We start from the raw sequence: 22,810 nt of genomic DNA, 5'->3' as shown, positions 1-22,810 counted from the left end.
AACTCTCTTAGGGCACCAGGAAATGGTTTTCTTACAGGTTCTGACAGTGTGACAATATTTCATTATTGGTGCTGTCAATTTCAATCAATGTAGTGGAATCATTCAAGTCATCTCCTCGTGACAATATTTCATTATTGCTGCTCTCAATTTCAATCAATGTAGTGGAATCATTCAAGTCATCTCCTCCTTGTGACAATATTTCATTATTGGTGCTGTCCATTTCAATCAATCTAATGGAATCATACAAGTCATCTCCTCCTTGTGACAATATTTCATTATTGGTGCTCTCAATTTCAATCAATGTAGTGGAATCATTCAAGTCATCTCCTCCTTGTGACAATATTTCATTATTGGTGCTGTCCATTTCAATCAATCTAATGGAATCATACAAGTCATCTCCTCCTTGTGACAATATTTCATTATTGGTGCTCTCAATTTCAATCAATGTAGTGGACAATTCAAAAGAAATTGCCACGGTCTCTTCATTGTGAGCCATTTTATTTAGAAATTTCTTGCTGTAAATTGCAGAAAAAAATAATCACTTTCATTTATCGTTTTTAGTAATACATAATATAAAACTAACTTTATCAAGTATTTAGTATAACAGAAGGACTGCAAATAAATAACAGAAAACATTTTTCAAATTATCTTCAAGTGTACAACATAGTTCCCCTTACAAATTAACAACTCACCTTTTTTAAAAGTAGGAGAAGTGTTAGTACTGTGTAAATCAAACACCAGAAATTCACCACCAAAAATTCCTCACAAATGTACCTCAGACAGTAGTATCACAAAATGGCTGTGGTTTCCTCTCATTTGACATATATACATAACCAATTAACTTTCATCACACACAAATACAAAACCAAAGTAACATTTTAATTGGTTCTAAATTTCAACACTTTCAAATGTGTTTTCCCCATGCAATTTTCCATAGGACATTTACATACGTCTACAGCCTGAATGGCTGAACGGAATTACACCAAACTTGGCAAAATGGTACATCAAACCTAAGAGGTCAGGAAGGATCTACTATGCCCCCTTATGGTCATTTCCCCCTTCGCTTTGGCCTCCTCTTGTCTCTCGATCCTACCGAGAGACAAGATGGCGGCCGCTACGGACTGTTTGGAATGTTGACAGACGCCGGAGAACCAATCAGCTTCGCTTCACAAAGCTCCGTTGCGCGAAAAGTACGCGAAGCGGAGCGCTGTTACAGATATATATCTTTTTTTGAACGTTAATTTCTCAAAATCCACTGGAGCACATATATTGAGACCTAGCAAAGGCACATCGGGCTACCAGTCCCTAATATTTTACCAAGTTTCGTGCAAATACATTCAGCCATTTGATTATTATTATTATTTTTTTTTTTGCCCCGCGGGACCCTTTTAAAACCTCCACATCAAACCTAGGGGGTCAGCGAGGATCTACTATGCCCCCTTATGGTCATTTGCCCCTTCGCTTTGGCCTCCTCTTGTCTCTCGATCCTACCGAGCGAGAGACAAGATGGCGGCCGCTACGGACTGTTTGGAATGTTCACAGACGCCGGAGAACCAATCAGCTTCGCTTCACAAAGCTCCGTACCGCGAAAAGTCCGCGAACCGGAGCGCTGCCCGGTCCGCTGTTACAGATATATATCTTTTTTTGAACGTTAATTTCTCAAAATCCACTGCAGCACATATATTGAGACCTACAAAAGGCACATCGGGCTACCAGCCCCTACAATTTTGCCAAGTTTCGTGCAAATTCATTCAGCCGTTCGGGCTAAAAGTGAGGCCAACCGCCCTATGGAAAACTCAATGTTAAAAACACGTTTTGGGACCCCCCTTTTTTCTCGGCCCCCCCTTGACGAACCCCCCCCCAAATTTTCAAGGGCTGCTCAGAAACAAAATGTGCCATTTTCCTGAAAATTTTAGCCAATTCCGTCCACAAACGCCAAAGTTATTAGACATAGAATTTTCAAAAATCCCATAGGGAAAAAATCCTAACTATATATACCTACTGGCGACCGCCAGTAGGTAATATATATATATATATATATATATATATATATATATATATATATATATATATATATATATTACCTACTGGCAGTCGCCAGTAGGTATATATAGTTAGGATTTTTTCCCTATGGGATTTTTGAAAATTCTATGTCTAATAACTTTGGCGTTTGTGGACGACTGCCAGTAGGTAATATATATATATATATATATATATATATATATATATATATATATATATATATATATATATATATATATATATTACCTACTGGCGGTCGCCAGTAGGTATATATAGTTAGGATTTTTTCCCTATGGGATTTTTGAAAATTCTATGTCTAATAACTTTGGCGTTTGTGGACGGAATTGGCTAAAATTTTCAGGAAAATGGCACATTTTGTTTCTGAGCAGCCCTTGAAAATTTGGGGGGGGGTTCGTCAAGGGGGGGCCGAGAAAAAAGGGGGGTCCCAAAACGTGTTTTTAACATTGAGTTTTCCATAGGGCGGTTGGCCTCACTTTTAGCCCGAACGGCTGAATGAATTTGCACGAAACTTGGCAAAATTGTAGGGGCTGGTAGCCCGATGTGCCTTTTGTAGGTCTCAATATATGTGCTGCAGTGGATTTTGAGAAAATAACGTTCAAAAAAAGATATATATCTGTAAGCGCGGACCAGGCAGCGCCCCGGTACGCGTACTTGACGCGTAACGGAACTTCGCGTAGCGAAGTTGATTGGCTCTCCGGTGTCTGTCAACATTCTAAACAGTCCGGAGCGGCCGCCATCTTGTCTCTCGGTAGGATCGAGAGACAAGAGGAGGCAAAAGCGAAGGGGCAAATGACCATAAGGGGGCATAGTAGATCCTCCCTGACCCCCTAGGTTTGATGTGGAGGCTTTAAAGGGGCCCCGCTAAGCAAAAAAAAAAAATTTTTTTTTTGTTTTTTTTCGTGGTTAGCGCCCGGTACGCGAACCGGGAAGTGTTCTGGGGAGCGTATCACAATGAAAAATGAATGATAGACTTTTCAAATGCTGTATGTTAATTGATTGTTGGTTTTGTTGATTATTTTTTTTTTTTTAAGCTTTTTTTATTGTGTTTCATAATTTATTAAACTTTCTAACATTTCATTGTCAGAAATTTCATAATCATGGAATATAGATTGTAGTCTCTGAGGTTGTAAAATGTCCTCATTTGCAAGGAGGTTATCTACTGCTTGTACACATTGCAGTAGTTCTTGGTCCCAAGTTTCATCCATAAATTCAATCTCATTTGGATCAATGATTTCCGTGTTGGACTCTGGAAGGACAATTTCAAATGAAATGTTTTGTTCACTTTCCATTTTTCCTGAAATTTGTATAAAAAAAATATATATTAGTAGAGGTAGGGCACTGTTGGGATTAATTTTAGATAGGCAGTTTTTAACAGAGAATTTATCTTTGGGCAGTGTATAGTATCAGAGTGGAAGTAGGAATATAAAAAAGTGTATCTAAATTTATAAGTACTACAGAGGGATAGTATATAACTAACAGAAAAAGTTTGCCATATTAACTTAAAGTGCACAATATACTTCAGTTTTAAAAATAACAACTTACCTTTAAAAAGAAGTTGAAGTTATTAATGAAAATTCTAATAGAAATGTACACCAGGAAGTAGTAGTCAAAATGGCTGTGTTTCCTTCTCTTCCTTTATATATATTCGGGTACATAACCAATCAAATGTCAGGTAAAAAAAGTAGAAAATGAAAGTAACATTTTAATTGGTTGTCAATTCCAACACTTCAGATGTGTTTTGTGAAGTAATTTACCTCACGGTATTTAGTGAGTTCTATAGGCTAAATGGCTAAATGGAATTCCAATCAAATTTGTGAAAATGGTAGGGATTGGTATGTAGTATGAGCTAATCTATATTTGGTGAAATTGTCTCAAGTGGCTTTTGTGTGAACTACTTTCCCACCTTTTTTGATGGTGCGCTTCCCAGGAAGCGACCCGGTACGCGAACCGGTGAGCGCCCTGGTACGCGAACCTTAAGCGTAACGGGAGTCCACCATTTTGTGTTTCGGTCGAATTATGATACAAGATGGAGGGCAAATAATGTTCAGAATAGGTAGAAGGGGGCATGGTAGACTTATCTTGACCCCCTAGGTTTTGTGAGGGTGGCTGAGGAGGCCCATATGTGCGAAAAAAAAACATTTTTTTTTTAAATTTCGCGAGGTTAGCTCCCGGTACGCGTACCGGGTAGCGCCCCAGGGAGTGTACTTTGTTGAAAATTAGTGAAAAAAGTTAGAGTAAAATAATAATTGTGAGTGATTAGATGTAGGGTAGCTCTGAGAAGAGCTTTTGGGTTTATGGTACATTTTGGTACTTATAAGTAGGTACCAATGCACATTTTTAAATTCAGAGTGAAAACTCTGTTGCCCTCATCTGAGAAGTGAACTCCATCTCCTCTGTAGATATCTTGCATGTAGTAACGCAAGTTATTGTTGTACAGGGAGCCCATTCCATGGTCTCTCATGTAAGCTGAAACAGATTTGTTTACATGCTTCCTCGACTTCTCAATTTGTGGACAAAATTGGTTTGACCACCTCCATTTCTGTCTTTGGCATATATTTGAATATACCAAGGCAGTCTGAGGAAAAAGTGCCATTAATTGCTCAAAGGTGTCCTTTAAAAGCATTTCCAGACCTACACCAGTCAAAGTGCCCAAGTCATTACCTCCACAGTGCACAATTAACAGGTCAGGTTTGGGCAAATGCATAAAGGTTTTCACCAATGGTATCAATTGGTGACATTTTAATCCTCTGTGGCCAAACCACTTAATTTCCACATCTTGTAAATTGAGGTTAGGTAAATTCCTGCTTTCAACGTACCTTTGAGCCCAGTGAATATAACTATGACCAACAATCCAGACAGAAAACATGGTGAGAGAAGGTTCTCCTGCAGTCAGATGAAGTGTGGCAATGAAATGGCAGTTGAAAAAATGTGAGTTTGAAATGAAAAAAACTGTGGAGTTTCTGTGTTCATGAAGTAGTAACAGTGATTGGTGGATTTTGATTGATGAAAACAGAAAGTTAGGGTGTACAGATGTGTTGTTTGAAAGATGTATTTTGAGTGGTCAATAAAAAATCATTAAATGAAAGAAAGCACTGGATATGCAGGTGCACTGAGAGTTCAGAGTTCAATTGCAACATTGTTGTGTGAATTTGCAAACACCAGATTTTCTCCAAGAGGTGGTTGCTATGGAAAATAGGCAGAAAGGGCAGAGGGGTTTCATTTGAAAAAAAGTGAGGGAAGAGTTTTGATTGGGTGACATGAGAAATATGTGTGAAGAATTACACCATTTCTGTGCTTTTGATAGCTGCAGACTCTGGAGTGCATACCTTTTGCTCTGCTGAAGACAAATTGGTGTGTTTCTGAGACTGTTTTCAAACTCAAAGTATTTGCTAAGGTGAGAAAATATTTCTTTACTTTAGATAGAGAATAGTGTGCTTTAAGGAGAAAATTATGATTTATGTGGCGCAAATTGCTTGTAAATATGCTCTCACATGTGCATGGAAAATTTTGATTTTGAATGTTTGTGTCACATAGCCATGTTAAAAGTGACGCAACCATGCTGGAAAGCCAATCAAAAAATGATTTCATGTGTTTTAATGACATTTTTAGTCATTTTCTGATGTGCAGTGTTTAGAAATTATGATTTGAAAATCGTTTTTGTGGAAAAGGAATTGTTTTTAAATTCATGACAAGGATATAATGGTGTATGGTTCTTTATAAGGCAATTGACTGTCCTTGATGTTATTTTTCTCATTTTAGTGTAAGACCTTTCTCTGTGGCGCAAATTGCTTGTAAATATGCTCTCACATGTGCATGGAAAATTTAGATTTTGAATGTTTGTGTTAAATAGCCATGTTAAAAGTGACCAAACCATGCTGGGAAGGCAATCAAAAAACGCTTTCATGTGTTTTAATGACATTTTAAGTCATTTTCCCATGTGCAGTGTTTAGAAATTATGATTTTAAAATCGTTTTTGGGGAAAAGGAATTGTTTATAAAATCATGACAAGGACATAATGGTGTATGGTTCTTTATAAGGCAATTGACTGTTCCTGATGTTATTTTTCTCATTTTAGTGTAAGACCTTTCTCTGTGGCGCAAATTGCTTGTAAATATGCTCTTACATGTGCATGAAAATTTTAATTATCAATGTTTGTGTTACATAGCCATGATAAAAGTGAACCAACCATGCAGGAAAGCCAATCAAAAAACGCTTTCATGTGTTTCAATGACATTTTAAGTCATTTTCTCATGTGCAGTTTTTTGAAATTATGATTTGAAAATCGTTTTTGGGAAAAAGGAATTGTTTTTAAATTCATGAGAAGGACATAATGGTGTATGGTTCTTTATAAGGCAATTGACTGTCCCTGATGTTATTTTTCCCATTTTAATGTCAGACCTTTCTTTGTGGCGCAAATTGCTTGTAAATATGCTCCCACCTGTACATGGAAAATTTTGATTTTGAATGTTTATGTTACATAGCCATGTTAAAAGTGACCCTACCATGCAGGAAAGCCAATCAAAAAACGCTTTTATGTGTCTTAAGGACAATTTAAGTAATTTTTCCATGTGTAGTGTTTTGAAGTTATGATTTGAAAATCGTTTTTGAGGTAAAGGAATGTTGTTAAAATTTATGTTCGCCATATGCCCCCAAATTTCTTTTTCAGGGTTGCAGCAGGGTGTTCTTGAGACACCCCTGCACCTTTGGAATAAATTCCTTATTTGTGATGAGCAAATTGTTAATCGCAAATTGCACCTTCATTTATATGAGCCTCCTAGCCCATGGAAATGAATGAGTAATTTGCAATTAGCAATTTTCTCAAACAAATTTGGAATGGTAAAGAATCGCTATTTATTCCTTAAAATTCGCTATTTTGGAAATGCAAAATAGTTATATGATACATATGGCGGTTGTTGTCTAACAAGATAAGAAGCTTATGGATACATTTATGATGACTGGTGCAATGAAGTAGAAATCACTTAATTAATTGGTAGGCCTTTACAATAAATTATCTCCTCTGTATTCTTCATCAAGCGTAACTTTAATCTGCAATCCTGAGTAGGCCTCACCTTAAACAAACCTCTGGATAGGCCACATCTTATTGTCATCCTGATTTAATCATTTATAATGCTAGGGACAGATTTATGATAGGTGTATACCTCTTTTGTGCCACTTAGAAAACATTGTCCATGGGGAAATGACTTAAAATGTCATTAAGACACATGAATCTTTTTTTTTAAACGTTTGCAATTTTTTTGGGTCACTTTCAACATGGCTATGTGTCTGAAACAGTCAAAATCTAAATTTGCAATGCACAGGTGGGAGCATATTTACAAGGAATGTGCTTCATGGGGAAAGGTCTTATAATGTAATATGGGAAAAATGACATTAGAGATACTGAAATGCCTTATAGAGAAGCATACACCATTATGTCCTTGTCATAAATTTGCAAACCATTACTTTTCCCCAAAAACGATTTTCAAATTATATTTTGAAAACACTGCACATGTGGAAATTACTTAAAATGTCAATAATTCAAAATTTGTGATTCCTTAAATGCAATGTATCAAAAAAAAATATGTAAAAAATGATATTAAGGATTTGGAAACTACCACCAACTTCTAGTTTGTGGTAATTTGCGAATTCTTTTCAAAAAGCATTTAAAAAAAAAAAAAAAAAAGGTCCCATATGACATGTATGTGCGCCATATGCCCCCAAATTTCTTTTTCAGGGGTGCAGCAGGGTGTTCTTGAGACACCCCTGCACCTTTGGAAAAATTCCTAATTTGCGATGAGCTAATTGCTAATCGCAAATTGCACCTTCATTCCTATGGGCCTCCTGGCCCATGGAAATGAATGAGTAATTTGCAATTAGCTATTTGCTCATCGCAAATTAGGAATGGTAAAGAATAGCTATTTATTCCTTAAAATTCGCTATTTAGGAAATGCAAAATATTTTGATGATACATATGGCAGTTTATCTCTAACAAGATAAGAAGCTTAGGGATAGATTTATGATGACTGGCGCATCACCAGTGATGTGCCAGTCATCCTGCGCCACTGTTCCGCCACCCATGTTGTGCTGCATTTACAATGCGGCGCAGCATGGGGCAAAAACGGCACAGATGCGTGACGCATCTGTGCTGTAAAGGTGGCGCATTGCTGGAGTTGTATCGTAAGTGCGATGCAGCTCCAGCAAGGCTCAGGGGTGCCCCATCTATACAATGCTGCGTCAAGACCTATGCCAGCTTCAAGCAGGCGCAGGGTTTTGAAGCAGCTTTCTCCTATCTGATTGTAAATGCGGCACACCATGGGTGGTAAAGCAGTGGTGCACATTAACTGGTGCATGCCTGGGGATGTGCCATTTAATATAAATCTGCACTTTAACATTTGAGTATGTGCAGGGGACACAGAGTCGTTGAGGCTTATCCAAGGTTAAGAACAGATGAGTCCTGTTCAGTGAAAAATTAGACATAGGCTTCACCTGCTCAGCATCGCTGGACATGGCTAAATAATAGCTGCAAAATGTTACTCTTGTTAAATAATTTTACTATTATAATCTGTGAGATTTGTCTCTTACTCTGCAACATCTCATTGTTGTTATCTTTCTTTAAAGATAAAGACAATCTCAACATGAGCGACAATCTGCAATCAGTTGATTTTGACCTCATCATTGAACTTGTAATTGAAACATCAGTGGATGTTGATCCATTGGATGATTTAAATCCTGAGGTTGAAGAAGAGCGTGATGAGGATGCAGATTTGTCCGAATTATATGATATAGGATGGGAAGCTGACCTGCTTGAGCCTTTGGAATTATAAACATTTATTTTTAAAATTTATAATCAATAAAAAGTAAAAAGGTAAACCGTTTAATTTAAAAATAAAGACACCTTCAAAAACAGGTTATGTGTAGTGTCTTCAATAAAAAATTAAAATATGCTCATAAAATTAGATCAGATTCACATATAAAATAGCATAGGTAATATAAATATAAATGTCATTTCTTTTCTGCTATTTCTATATTGTAAATTTGCAAGGACTAAAAAATCTTCTATTTAAAATGTCAAGTAGTGTGTTATGTTTTTGATCACTATTACTGATTTACTGTTTGATAATAATGTTTAATAACATTTTTATTATATTTTTCCTCAGATTCAACTATGCCTACAAAAATAAGAGAGATAAAGGCTGCAAAACGTCAAAGACAGCAGGAGAAAAAAAAAACGCAGCAGTCCTCTAACAAAAAGATTTCTCAAGCCATGAAGAAAGCACCGGGTAAGAGCTCTAAATATTTCATAAGAAATATTTCTAATAAAAAAAATATTAGTACAGAAAATGTTTCAATCCATAACATGAGAAACAAATCAAATGGAAAGAAAAGGACAAATGAAAATGTTACTGCTAGAGCAAGAGATAAATCTGTGCATGATAGTAGAAGGAAACAACAGTTTAGGGAGATTCGTAAACGAATGTTCCGTAACAGGATAATTGGCAATTTGTTAAAAAATATTAAGAAAGGTCAACAGAAATTAGTTTTTTATAGGAGAAAAAAAAAAGTTGAGAAAGTTATTGATCAGGCTTTTGAAATTAAACGTAAGTTATTTATTTTGATAATAAATAGAATTAGGAAGCTAAACAAGGCAATTTTTGATTTCAAAAGAAATAGTAGATGGAAGAGAATAGTTAATCGTAGTAATTTTTGTGAAGTTTTTTCTGGAGAATGGATACATAGTTCAAGCTGTGAGGCATTTTTTAATGAAGAGAGTTATTTCCAGGATAATGATTTGGTGCATGCAGTTGACATCAGTGGTCGTGCTTATGAAGTGAAAGATGGTTGTCCAGTTGAAAAAGAAAAACTTGTGACAACAGAGGCAGAAGAGTTGTTAGGTAATGAGGTTTTAGGAAGACGTGCTAAGGGTCCTGTGTACACCTGGAAGTGTAGTAGTATTTGCAGTGTGCGACAGGATTCCATCAATTTGCTTTGTGATTTTGTACGGACATTTAACAAGAAAAGTTTGAAGCAGAAAATAAGGTTGTTGCAAGAATTAGATCCTTGCAGAGTGAGAGAAGTGACAGGTTTGCATGGTCATTCACTGGCTTGTCTTTCCAGGAGAGTATGCCAGAGTGTTTTTCATCATTTCAGGATGCTAGCAGTGCATCATAACAAAGTGAGGAAGTTAGTTAGACTGTTGTATTATGCTAAGAGTCCAGCAATTATGCTGAAACAATTATGCGCTGCTCTTTTGCATGGTTCTGAAATAGATGTGAAGAATATATGTGAAGAAATTGAGTTTTGTTACTTTGGCAGTAAAGAGGAGAATGTTGAAATTGAGCAAGAAGTAGAGGGTCATTTGGAAGATAGTGTACATGTTTCCAGTACAGATAATTTCCAGAGGGAAATTGCGACGTTTGACATGAAATCAAGTGAGAGGCCTAATTTCACTTGTGTGTGTTGTAGACGCACTTATTATAAGAATCAGACTAAGTTAGTGGATTTATATGCAAAAAGTGAAAGGGAAAATAATAGTGAATGGAAGGATTTTGCAACATACTTGATGGTAGAAAATTGTTTTGATTTGGGATTGGATCAACGTGTGTGTACTTATTGTTGTAACAAATTAAAACAAAACCAGATGCCTGCTAGAGCAGTTCATAATAATCTGGAATTGGTTGAGATTCCTTCTGAATTGAAGGACTTAAATACTTATGAATCTATTTTGATTCAAAGTATCCATCCCTTTCAGGCTATTGTAAGAATGGAGCCAAAGACAGGGAAATTGCCTCCATCAGATTTACAGAGAGGATTAAAGGGAAGAGTTGTTTATTTGCCTCTAGATTTCAAGAAAAACATTAACACAATTGGAGTAGAAAAAGTGGAAGAGGAACCTCTGGTTATCTTAGTTAATGGGGTTCCGACAAAGAATAAGAAAATATGGCAAGATTTAGTAGATGTTAGGAAAGTTAAAAAGGCAACATTGTATTTGAAAAAAAATAATAAATACTATAAGAATGTATATGTTGCAGAAGAGGAAGTAAGTGAGGAAGAGGATAGCGATTTGTGTGCTGGTCAAATTGAGAAAGTAGAACCCTCTACTAGTGAGGAAATATATGAACATTATAGTGTTCATCCTTTGCATTCAAAGGAAGTCATGGGGAATGCTATTGAGTTGTTTCAAATGAAACAAGCCAAAGGGAGTCCCATTAGTGTTTGGGAGGAAAGTTTGGAAGCTCGGTGTTTCCCACAGCTTTTTCCAACAGGTCAGGGAGGAAGATATGATGAGCGACCTCATCAAATTCCTGCTTCTGAATACCGGACTTTGCGATTGTATGCAGGAGATGCTAGGTTTCGACAATGCATTCCTTATTTGTTTCATCTCCTGTTTGAAAGCGATCTGTCTGGACTGTCATATGCAGTGAACCACATCTTCAAAAGTGGTATACACATGCAAAACATCTCGGCAAGTGATTTTATGGATAAAGTGAATGTCCAAGATAGTATTTTGGATTCTCACCTGATTAATCTCATGGCGTGTCAGCGTGGTACTAATGAGTACTGGTACCGTCGTCATGGTGATTTAAAATGTATGCTGAGGAACTTAGGTACTCCCACATGGTTCCTCACTCTGAGTTGTGCCGAGTATGGCTGGGAAGACTTACTTCAATTTCTACGAGAGGCAAATGCTAACGTAGAAAACATCGAATTCAAGACACCCGGAGAACTGTGCTCTTTGGATCCAGTCAATGTATGTAGGTACTTCAATCATAGATTTGAAGCTATGATGTCTTTCATCATGAATAAGAAGAATCCACCTCTTGGAGAGGTGTTGGATTTCTTCTGGAGAAAGGAGTACCAAGCAAGAGGTGCTCCTCATATACATATGTTGCTGTGGATCAAGGATGCACCTAAATTTGGAACGGATCCAGAAGACTCAGTGATGAGTTTCATCCAACAGTATTCTACGTGTGCTGTTCCAAACGCAAAGGAGAAGAAAAGCCTAAGAGAAAAAGTTCTGCGTTTCCAAAGCCATCGATGTGGAAAGTACTGCCGTCGTAAATTCCGAAACAAAGACAAGTTCTACACCAAATGTCGTTTCGGCTTTCCACGACCGGTGATTTCTAAAGGAAGAGTAAACAGTTTGATGTCTTCGCTGCGACATAATGTGATGAAGAAATCACCTAAAAACACTTACAATTTGAAGAGGAACGAAGAGTCCAAGTACATCAACGACTACAACCCGGTGATTTTGTCCATGTGGAATGCTAACATGGATATACAGTTTGTGGCTGATAACTGTATGGCTGTGGCTCGGTATGTGACGTCTTACATCACCAAAAAAGAGAAGACAGAATTGAAGGATATGTGGGAGGACATTTCCCATGAAAAGAGCCTCAGCAAGAAGTTGTACAGTTTCAGTCTGAAGATGTTGTCGCATCGAGAAATCGGAGCGTACGAATGTTCTGACCGGTTGTCTTCAGCAAGTCTCTATGCCAAGTCCAGGAGTATCGTTTGGGCGAGTCTTGGTCTTGCTGCAACGCGTAATCGAGTTCTCAAACCTGTGCGGGAAATTGAGTATTTGGCGGAAAAGGAGCCAAACAGTACCGACATTTTGAAGACAAACATGTTGGATACATATTATCCAAATCGAAGCAGTCACCTAGAGAATGTTTGTCTGTATGAGGTTCTGCAAAATTACATGTTCAAGAGGAACATCAAAGAAGATACTGAGAAAGGAGTGTATGCTGTAATAGGAAGTGAGGGATGTCTGGTCAAGCAAAGAAAATGCCACTTGATAAACCATCGAAAATTGAGTGGCGAATCTCCTGAAAAAAAGGAGTTTTTTTATTTAGCACTTTTGCAACTTTTCAAGCCTTGGCGTGCAGAAGAGGAACTGCTTGGAGATTTCCTCTGTTACGAAGACTCTTTCAATGCCGCCAAGGAGACCATAGAATGTCCTGCTTTTCCCAAATATGTAGAAATGTTGAATGCGGAAATTGAGCAGGAAGCAACGATTGCAGCCGAGATTGCCAGAGACAGTTCTCAGGACAGTCAGAGTTCTGCTTCATTGAGTCAGGATCCACTAGGAGGACCTCTTATTGAAAATGAAGCTGCCACTGCTATGAATGAGGTGGAAAGAGCCATGGCACATGCTCAAGAGGATGCGGTTAACTTAGAAGAGTTGGAAAGGCAACTCAACGTTGAGCAGAGGAAAATATATGACGAAGTTACCATGCAAATTGATCATGGATTAAGTCATGATAAGAAAGAGTGCTCATGTACGTCGTTGAAGCCTGTCCGACTGTACGTGAGTGGAGAAGCGGGAACTGGAAAAAGTTTCCTCATTAAAGCAATTTCATGCTATTTGCAGGAAAGGACAGAGTCATCGCTGTCTTGTGTTGTCACTGCTCCAACTGGACTGGCAGCACATAATATTAAAGGGATTACTTTACATCGTTTACTGATGCTGCCAGTGGAGCATGACAACAAATTAGAATATCACAAGCTATCTGGAGATGCTTGTTTTGAAGTTTCAAGAATCTTGAGGAAAATGAAACTTCTTATCATTGACGAAGTAAGCATGGTTTCCAATGTCATGCTTGCCTTTGTGCATTTGAGGATGCAAGAAGTTCTCAAAACAGAGTATGATGTGTTATTTGGTGGCAAACACATCATTGTTTTCGGAGATCTTCTGCAGCTGACACCAGTGAAAGGGCAACCTGTGTTCAAAATGCTCACGCATGAAGATACCAGGAAGTGCCTAGGGAGCATTGGCAACGTCAATATATGGTTAAACTTCAATTATGCTGAACTGCATGAAAATATGCGTCAGGCGGAGGATGAAGTTTACAAGAGTATTCTACAAGATGTTAGAATTGGAAAAGTGACCGAGCATGGGAAAGAAGCTTTACATGCACGATTACTGTCAAATTTATATCCAGAACAAGATGTTGTGCCTGACAATATTTTTCAGAAAATTACTGAGAAGAAATCTGGAATATGTTTGATGCCAACTCTTGCAGAATGTGCCAAATTCAACAACAAAATGTTGCATTTGGAAAAGCAGGAGATTGTGAAACTAGAAGCTATTGACAGAGTAGAGCATATGGGATCAACAATTATTTTGTCTGAGAATCTGAAATCAAAATTGGATTCATTAGAGAAGACTATATCTAAAACTGCAGGTTTTGAAAAGACTCTGAATGTGTGCTTGAACTGCCGTATAATTTTAAGAAGGAATTTACATGTTGAAAGAGGTCTGGTAAATGGATCAATGGGTAATGTTGTTGATTTTGTGAAATACAGAAATAGAGATGGAATTGAATTTTTAAAAATTAAATTTGATGGCATTGAGGAAGTACAGCTAATTGCTCGTTGTTCTGCTAGATTTTTGCTTGTAAAAGACTTATATGTTCGCCGTAAGCAGTTCCCTGTTTGCTTGGCATATGCGGTGACAATTCATAAATCGCAAGGTTTAAGTGTAGACACTGCATTGGTGAATATTGGCAGTTCTGTGTTCAAGGAGGGTATGGCATATGTGGCATTGTCACGAGTTAGAACTTTATCGGGATTGTACTTGATTGAGTGTGATGTCAGAAACATTTGTGCAGATCTAGATTGTGTTAAGGAATACAATAGGTTAAGAAGAGAGTATGCGCCACATTTGCCTCAGTTTCCTTTGTTTGAGAAACGTCTGGTAGGCCGGAAACGAAGAAATGAGAACAATACTGGGGAGGTTGTAGCAAAAAGACAAAAAGTGAATGAACCTAAAATTACAAGCAGAAACAAAGAGGATTCTGTTGAAGATGTTGTTGGTTTTCAGTTTGAAAACAGTTCTGGTGTCAACTGCTATGCTAATGTAGTAATTAATGTTTTGTTTTCTCTAAAAAATGTAAAAGAAGAGATTGTGGTCAATTCTGATCAAAGATTTTGCAGTTTGTTGAATTCTGTGTTAGAGAAATGTAGCACAGATAGAACAAAAATAGAAAGTGTGTCTGAAATTCGAAATCTGTTAGACAGATGTTCAGGGCAAACACAATTCTCTCAAAATATTCAGCAAGATTGTCAGGAGTTTTTAATGTATATGCTTGATGTATTACATGCTGAAGGTGTAGATGTAGATCAGCTGTTTGGGCTTTCTTATCAATGGCAGCATGACTGCGAGAACTGTATGGTATCAAGTACTACTAGTGTAGACTCAGAAAGATTTATATATTTAACTTTGCCAGACAGTAAATCAGTCTCCTTTAATAAGCTAGTAAAAGCTGCTAATCACAACATGGAGTGTAGCCAATGTAAATCTGAAATGATGTCCACATTATTTATACGAACATATGGCCAGTACGTCATTTTAATGTTCCAACGATGTAGGCCTGATGGAACAAAATTGACAACTTTAATAAAAAAAATTGTAGCTTCGCAGTTGTCAATATCAGGAAGGACTTTTGTAACTACAGCAATTATATATCATGACGGCCCTTCAATATCATCAGGACATTACACAGCTTATTTAAAGTCTAGAAATGGCTGGTCATTCTGCAATGATTCTGTTTTAATTTTAAAAAAAAAATTGCCGTATGACCTTAAAAACTCTTACCTGGTGTTTTTAAAACCAAAATTTTAGGAAAATAATCTCGGGATATGATCTGTGGAATTTCAAGAAGTTCTAATGGCTCCTACACAATTTGGCCTTGAGGATAAGTGTAGTTCAGAGACATAACTTCTAATCATAGGATTGGACATCATGGAGATGTATGTGCACTTTAAATGAGTTCAGAAAAACTGTTTCTTTTCATAAGCTAATTGAAGCAGCCAATCAAAACATGGAGTAGAGGGAATGTAAGTCTGCAATGCTGTCTACTGTTTTACATTGCTTTGTGATTAAAAGTGATGTAGAGAATTAAATAATTGTAGTACTCATAGAGGTAGTGTAAGTCTGCTTCATATTAAGCAGTATCAGTGTCATAGGAAATGTAGAACATGACTGAGCAAGAAGGGGAAGATATTACTATTCCAGGATTGTGAAAATGATCTTCAACATTTTAATTCTGAAAGTTGCGGAAATGCCAAATGATGGGATTGGCTTACAAGAAATCCAAGAGTTATAAATATCTCTGACTAGATTTGGCCTTGTGGAAAATAGTGGTAGAGAGCAAGAAGTCATTTATTGCATGTAACGTGTTTTTAAAAACGATGGAGGTTTTCTTTCAGAAAGTGGCGGGCTGAAAGTAATAACAGCACAAAAGAGTGTAAGCTGTTCATAGGACATCCTTGGACGTCATGGAAAGTAAGTTAACTTTAAGGAGTTCTGAATTTTATTTTCTGATGTTGTATGGGTTTTTTAAACACAATCATTTTGATTGTGTTTTTTTTTCCCCGCTGTTACATGATGAATACCTTCAAGTCACTGTTTTTAGTGAATTTTGATACATTCTGAGAACAGCAAAAATAAACCATTTAACATGTATAATTAATTCTGTACTGTTTGCATTTATGATGTATATGTAGAACTGTGTAGGAGGCATGGAGAAGGTGAGTTTTCTGTAAGTGTTAAATTTATTGTATGCAGTGCTGCACTTCTACGTATTCTTTCATATGCTGGACTACATCTGCACAATGAGATACCTAAGCAAAGGAAACACAAGTGATGTGATTGTGAAATGAGCAAAATAAATTGCACATATTTCAATTACATCACCTGAGTTTCCTATCATTACGAATCACATTGTGCAGATCAAGTTTAGGTCTGTCCAGGGAAACATAGGAGGTTTCTACTTTGTTGAAGAGTGCAGTGGACATGACTCACTTCATTAGTAGACTTTCACAGATATTATCTCCTCTGTACACTTCAACAAGTGTAAATCTCATCTTGAACTCTGAGTAGGCCTCACCTCAAACAAATCTCTGGATAGGAGACATGTTATTGGCATACTGAAGCGACACTTTTCTGAAACAAGAAAAATGCAAAAGATGCACCATGTTTTAAGATAGGCCTCACTTCATCTGCATCAAGATACTGTTAGTTTAAAATGTATATCTTTAGGATTGTGTAGAGGACCTGGAGAAGCAGAAGCTTCTGTCAGTGTCAAAGTTGTTGAAAAACTATTTGTCTTTCAATATTTTCCCTTGTCTTTTGTAATTTTTAAATACATATTTTAATTTTTTTCAAATGTTGGTTCTCTCTTTCACAGATTGAAAGTATAGAAATAAAATGTGATTAATTTAACGGCAATTACAAGGTAAATAGTTGTACTCTTTTCGTTACATTTCTATCACATTCACCTACTATTAGATCCACTGCTTCACTTCTTTAATCCTCAGTTTCCTGCCTTTGCTACTTTCCTCATTCCTTTCTCTATTACCTATTTACTCAACTCCTTCCACTCTTTTTCTCAGTCCCTCTGTTCTCATAGTTCCTCAGTCTTGTTCACTCACTCCATCTCTATTACTCTTAGTGTCTGTGAATTACTTTCCCAACTTTTTTTTTTTTTGGACCGCTTCCTGGGAAGTTGCCCGGTTCGCAAACCAGCAGCGTTATGGCAGTCCACCATTTTGTGTTTCGTTCGAATCAAGATACAAGATGGAGGGCAAATAATGTTCAGAATGGGTAGAAGGGGGCACGGTAGATGTATCTTGACCCCCTTGGTTTTCTGAGGGTGGCTGAGGAGGACCATAGTTCTTCACTCTTGTTCACTCTCTCTGTTTCTATTAATGTCACTGTTTATGACTGATCAAAAAAATGTTTTTTAAAAAAGAACAGTAACTATAAGGGAAGGAAATAGACAGTTATGTTAAAAGAAAGACAGCTATAGGGAGTAAACTAACGATACTGTTACCTACAATCCACTGCTGTTGATGTTACTGACCATGTCATGAATGATGTAATATGTGACATCATCAACAGTGGATTGTAGGTAACAGTATCCTTAGTTTACTCCCTAGAGCTGTCTTTCTTTTAACATAACTGTGTATTTCCTTCCCTTATAGTTACTGTTCTTTTTTAAAAAATATTTTTTTGGTTAGCTTCCGGTACGCGTACCGGGTAGCGCTCCGGGAGCGAACTAAGAGAAATAGAGGTTGGCAGAGTTCCAAATATTCTACCAATTTTTTTATAATGGGGAGTTAGTTCTGAAAAGAACTTTTTTTTTTATGTTTTTGTTGTTTTATATTTTTTTTAGTATTTTTTGAACATTTTTTTACTTTTTTTGTATTTTCTGAACGTTTTTAAAAAATTTTTGGTTTTTTTGGGGGGGGGGAAACAAAAACGATCCATTATAAAGGGCTCAACAGGAGCAAAAAAAAAAAAAGAATTTATTTTTTGGTGCGTCTCGTGCAAACATTAATATGATTTTGAATTGCTCGCAAAATCAAAGTGATGCTACTTTCTCTGTAGCAGATGAAAGCGCCACATTCCACGCACACTTGTTTTACGTGCCCAAACAACATTTGGATGTTTGCAATCACCTCCCTCGCCTCTGGTCCCGACACCTCTGGAACCACCGATCTTCTTGCCATTTGGAGGGGATTTTGTTGTTGGTCACGTAGCTGGGCAGCACTATAATTATTTGGGTGCCACCTACTCATATGCCGATGCATAGTATGATTGCCATAACTATATTTTTTATCAGTGCCCCTTGACAATCTATCACCGCATATGCGGCAAAACACGTAACGAGCATTCACTTTTTTTTGCCCCTCAGGAATTCTGTAGAATTGCCAGATATAATTCTCCTTTCGATTGTACCTCCTGGGCTCCTCTGGCAAAAACTCATGCTCTTCCTCCTCTTCCTCCTCTTCCTGTTCTTCCTCTTCTTGCAGAATTACTTCTGCAGGTGGTCCTCTCTTTCTTGGATTTGGTGGAGGTGGTGGGCTAGCACCAGCTGAAGCTACTAATGAAGCCATCACAAAGTCTCAATAAAGGGTCTTTCTCTCACCAAGATGAAAGTCAGAGTGATGAAAGAAGGAGGGGTTTTCATCATTTGGGAAAAACAAAAGTTCTAAACCAATGAAAAGTGTCCATTTTAGATCACATGACCTTGTATTACATCATTAGGAAACCAAAAGTGAAATGAACCAATGAAAAGTGTTATTACCGAGTCACATGACCTGCTATGTTTACATTACGCGGTCGGCGCCGCGCCGCGGATCGCTTCCGGTTCGCGTACCGCTGCGCTTCCGGGTACGCGAACGTAGCACGTAATATGACGTATTACGCGAGAACGCGAAACGTCATGCTGACGCGAAGCGTCGCGATGTTGTTTTGTAACGCGAGAGGTGCGCAAAAGGAACGTTTACCAGTTCGCGTACCGGGTCGCGCCTCCGGATTGAGCTAACGGGAAGCTAACCGGTACGCGTACTGGGAGCGAAACAAAAAAAAATACAAAAAAAATTGTATAAAAAACATGTAAAAAATATTTTTCTTTTTAAAGAATAATACATTGTAAAGGTTTTGATATTAGCTATTAAAAAACCAATGAAATTCACTGAAAAAACCATAGGTTATAGACCATATATAGTTAGGAATTAGCATTTACAAAACCTTAAAAATTCACTGAAAAAACCATAGGTTATAGACCATATATAGTTAGGGATTAGCATTTAAAAAACCTTATTTTACTCACACAAAACCATTGAAATTCCATATATAGTTAGTTGTACTAACTATATATCACGCACCCGCAATCCACTGCTGATGATGTCACATATTACATCATTCATGACATGGTCAGTGACATCACTGATGACATCACTGATGACATCTCAAATGACATCACTGATGACATCACTGATGACATCATCCAGTGACTGTGTGTTTCTGTAAAGTTTAAATATGTTTTACATATTGAAGAATGAGTAGATGTAGAAGTGTCTGGATGAAGGATTTAGTAGGTGCGTGACTGACTGTATGAGTGAGTGATTAAATGTGTCTCACTGAGTGCATGGGTTAGTGACTAAACTGTCTTAATTTGTGCATCATTATGTCTGTTGTTCTGTAAACTGCTGCATGTGTTGATCAGTAGCTATATGAGTAACTATATAGGTTATTGATTGGTTGCCCAAGCATTTGTATGGGAGACTGAGTGTGTGTGTGAGTGGCTGGGAAGTGTATGACTCTGTGCATAGATGTATGGGTTCAAAAGTGCATGTTGGAAACAGCTGTATGGGCGGTTGACTGTGTGCATGACTGTATTGGTGAGTGAATAGATATCTCAGTGCTACATGTCAAATTAAGTACATATGTAAAATACAGTACATGTGAGAGTTGACATATATAGATAACTGTGCATAAGAGCCAGTGAATGTGTGAGTGGCTGTATGGATCATTGTGAACTTGTATCCAGGATTGTATAAGTGAGTAAATATGTTTTAGTATTTGTTTGAATAAGTAAGTAAGGTGTGTTTAACTGTATAGTTAAGGAAATGGAGGTGTGATTGATTGTTTGCATGACTGTCTAGGTGTGTGTGTAACTTCATGGATGAGTGACAATCTGTGAGTCTGTGTTTACACTGAGTGTATCTAAGGTTATATTAGAGTCTGAAGAGGTTCATCGTATTATCACAACAGTGATGTCATCAGTAATGTCATTTGAGATGTCATCAGTGATGTCATCAGTGATGTCATTTGAGATGTCATCAGTGATGTCATCAGTGATGTCATTTGAGATGTCATCAGTGATGTCATCAGTGATGTCACTGACCATGTCATGAATGATGTAATATGTGACATCATCAGCAGTGGATTGCGGGTGCGTGATATATAGTTAGTACAACTAACTATATATGGAATTTCAATGGTTTTGTGTGAGTAAAATAAGGTTTTTTAAATGCTAATCCCTAACTATATATGGTCTATAACCTATGGTTTTTTCAGTGAATTTTTAAGGTTTTGTAAATGCTAATTCCTAACTATATATGGTCTATAACCTATGGTTTTTTCAGTGAATATATATATATACATACATACATACATATGGCTTGGTCCGGCCCGGAGTGACGCACCGTTTAAGGAGCGCCTGCAATCACCCGAATTTATCGACCAAACTTTGTTGGAAGTGGTAACACATAGGGTGACGGGTGCCGCCCAGGAATGAACCTCGGTGAAAAACGCCCGGATCAAGTGTTGAAAGTGCACCGGTCTGAGAATCCCGGTGTGGTATAATGGAGCACAAACATCAGACAGCACCCACTGGAGGGTTGAAAATGTGAGGTGAGAGCGCACTATATTAACCAGCAGGCCTAAAAACTTTGTCGAAATGAGACGCCCATTAGGGGGCAGAACATTAGATACGACAATCCCCGGTTTTTAAGTGCGTTCACATCTCGTTTGCTGTGGCTCTCTCTCTGAGGAAGGTCGAGGAACGACAGAAATGCATTAGAAATGCTATGCCACTTTGGAAATAAAACCTGAAACCAACCGGAATGTGTGCGGCTCCATTACCTTTTTGCTGAAAGAAGGTCTGTTGGATACATACATATATATATATACTAATGACTTTAATCTAAGTTTCACCTGCCACATAGACCGCACAGCCATACAATTCCTAGATGTGAAAGTCGAAAGCAAAAACAATAATCTCAAAACGACTTTATTTAGGAAAAGTACTGCAGGCAACAGTCTACTTCACGCCTCCAGCTGTCACCCTACCAACTTGATTAATTCTATCCCAGTTGGAGAATTTCTGAGAGCAAAAAGAAACTGCTCAAATGAAATGGATTATAACAGTGAAGTAACGCTGATGAGTAAAAGATTTAAGGAACGGGGATATGGACAAAAATGTATAATGAGTGCACTAAGCAAAGTAAATGAACAAGAAAGAACTAGTCTGTTAACTAATAAAAAGAAAGTAAAGCCAACATCCTCGAATGCCATGAGTAGATTCATCACAGATTATCACTGTGACTCCAAAGAAATGAGGAAAGCTCTCAGCAAATACTGGGACATCCTTAAGCTGGATAAAGATTTAGCCCCTGAAATTTCGGAGCACCCCCAGCTCACTTTTAGGAGACCAAAGTCCCTCAATGACATTCTCTGCTCCTCTCTTTTACCCAAAATTGCGAAACAGAGAATACCAGTGCAAGGCTTTTACATCTGTGGCAGATGCAAAGCCTGTCGCAACAGCAAAAATATAAAAGAAATACAACTGTCAAAAGATACCACCAAATTCAAAATTACCAAACATGTGACATGCTTAACCGACCATGTCATATATGCCTTACAATGCCCCTGACAATTATGCTACATTGGCAGCTCTAAGCACCAGGCTAAGAAAAGGGTGCTGGAACATATGCGGGCAATAACCAATATGGATCGACAATACCCCATAGCGAGACATTTTGCGACGCACCACAAAAGCAATGCCAACCTGTTGTCATTTTGTGTACTGGAGGCAGTTCCCTTAAGAGAGAGAGGGGGTGATCGTATCAAAGAGATGAGGAGACTTGAGTCTAGATTAATTATCAAATACAGAACGACTCAACCTAATGGTCATAATCTGCATGAGGAACTCAATGTGCATTTGGGTTAACTTGCGAGCTTAACTGTGTAAATACATACCTGCTGTTTTTTAATCACTTACATGCTTTATCACCTTATCACATCAATAACTGTCACTGATTTGATGTTTTTAATTTTGGTCTACAGAATTGGTTGGTGATCGTATTTGGGAATCTGTTCGCCCTCTGGGAGCACCTGAGTATATAAGACTGTTCACACTGGACTCTATTGGATTGCCCACTTGGGCTTTATTGAAATGTGAGATAACCGCACATC

Source organism: Lissotriton helveticus, chromosome 4_1, assembly GCF_964261635.1.
Source record: "Lissotriton helveticus chromosome 4_1, aLisHel1.1, whole genome shotgun sequence".
Classification (NCBI taxonomy): Eukaryota; Metazoa; Chordata; class Amphibia; order Caudata; family Salamandridae; genus Lissotriton; species Lissotriton helveticus.
Note: the sequence above shows the minus strand (reverse complement) of the source record.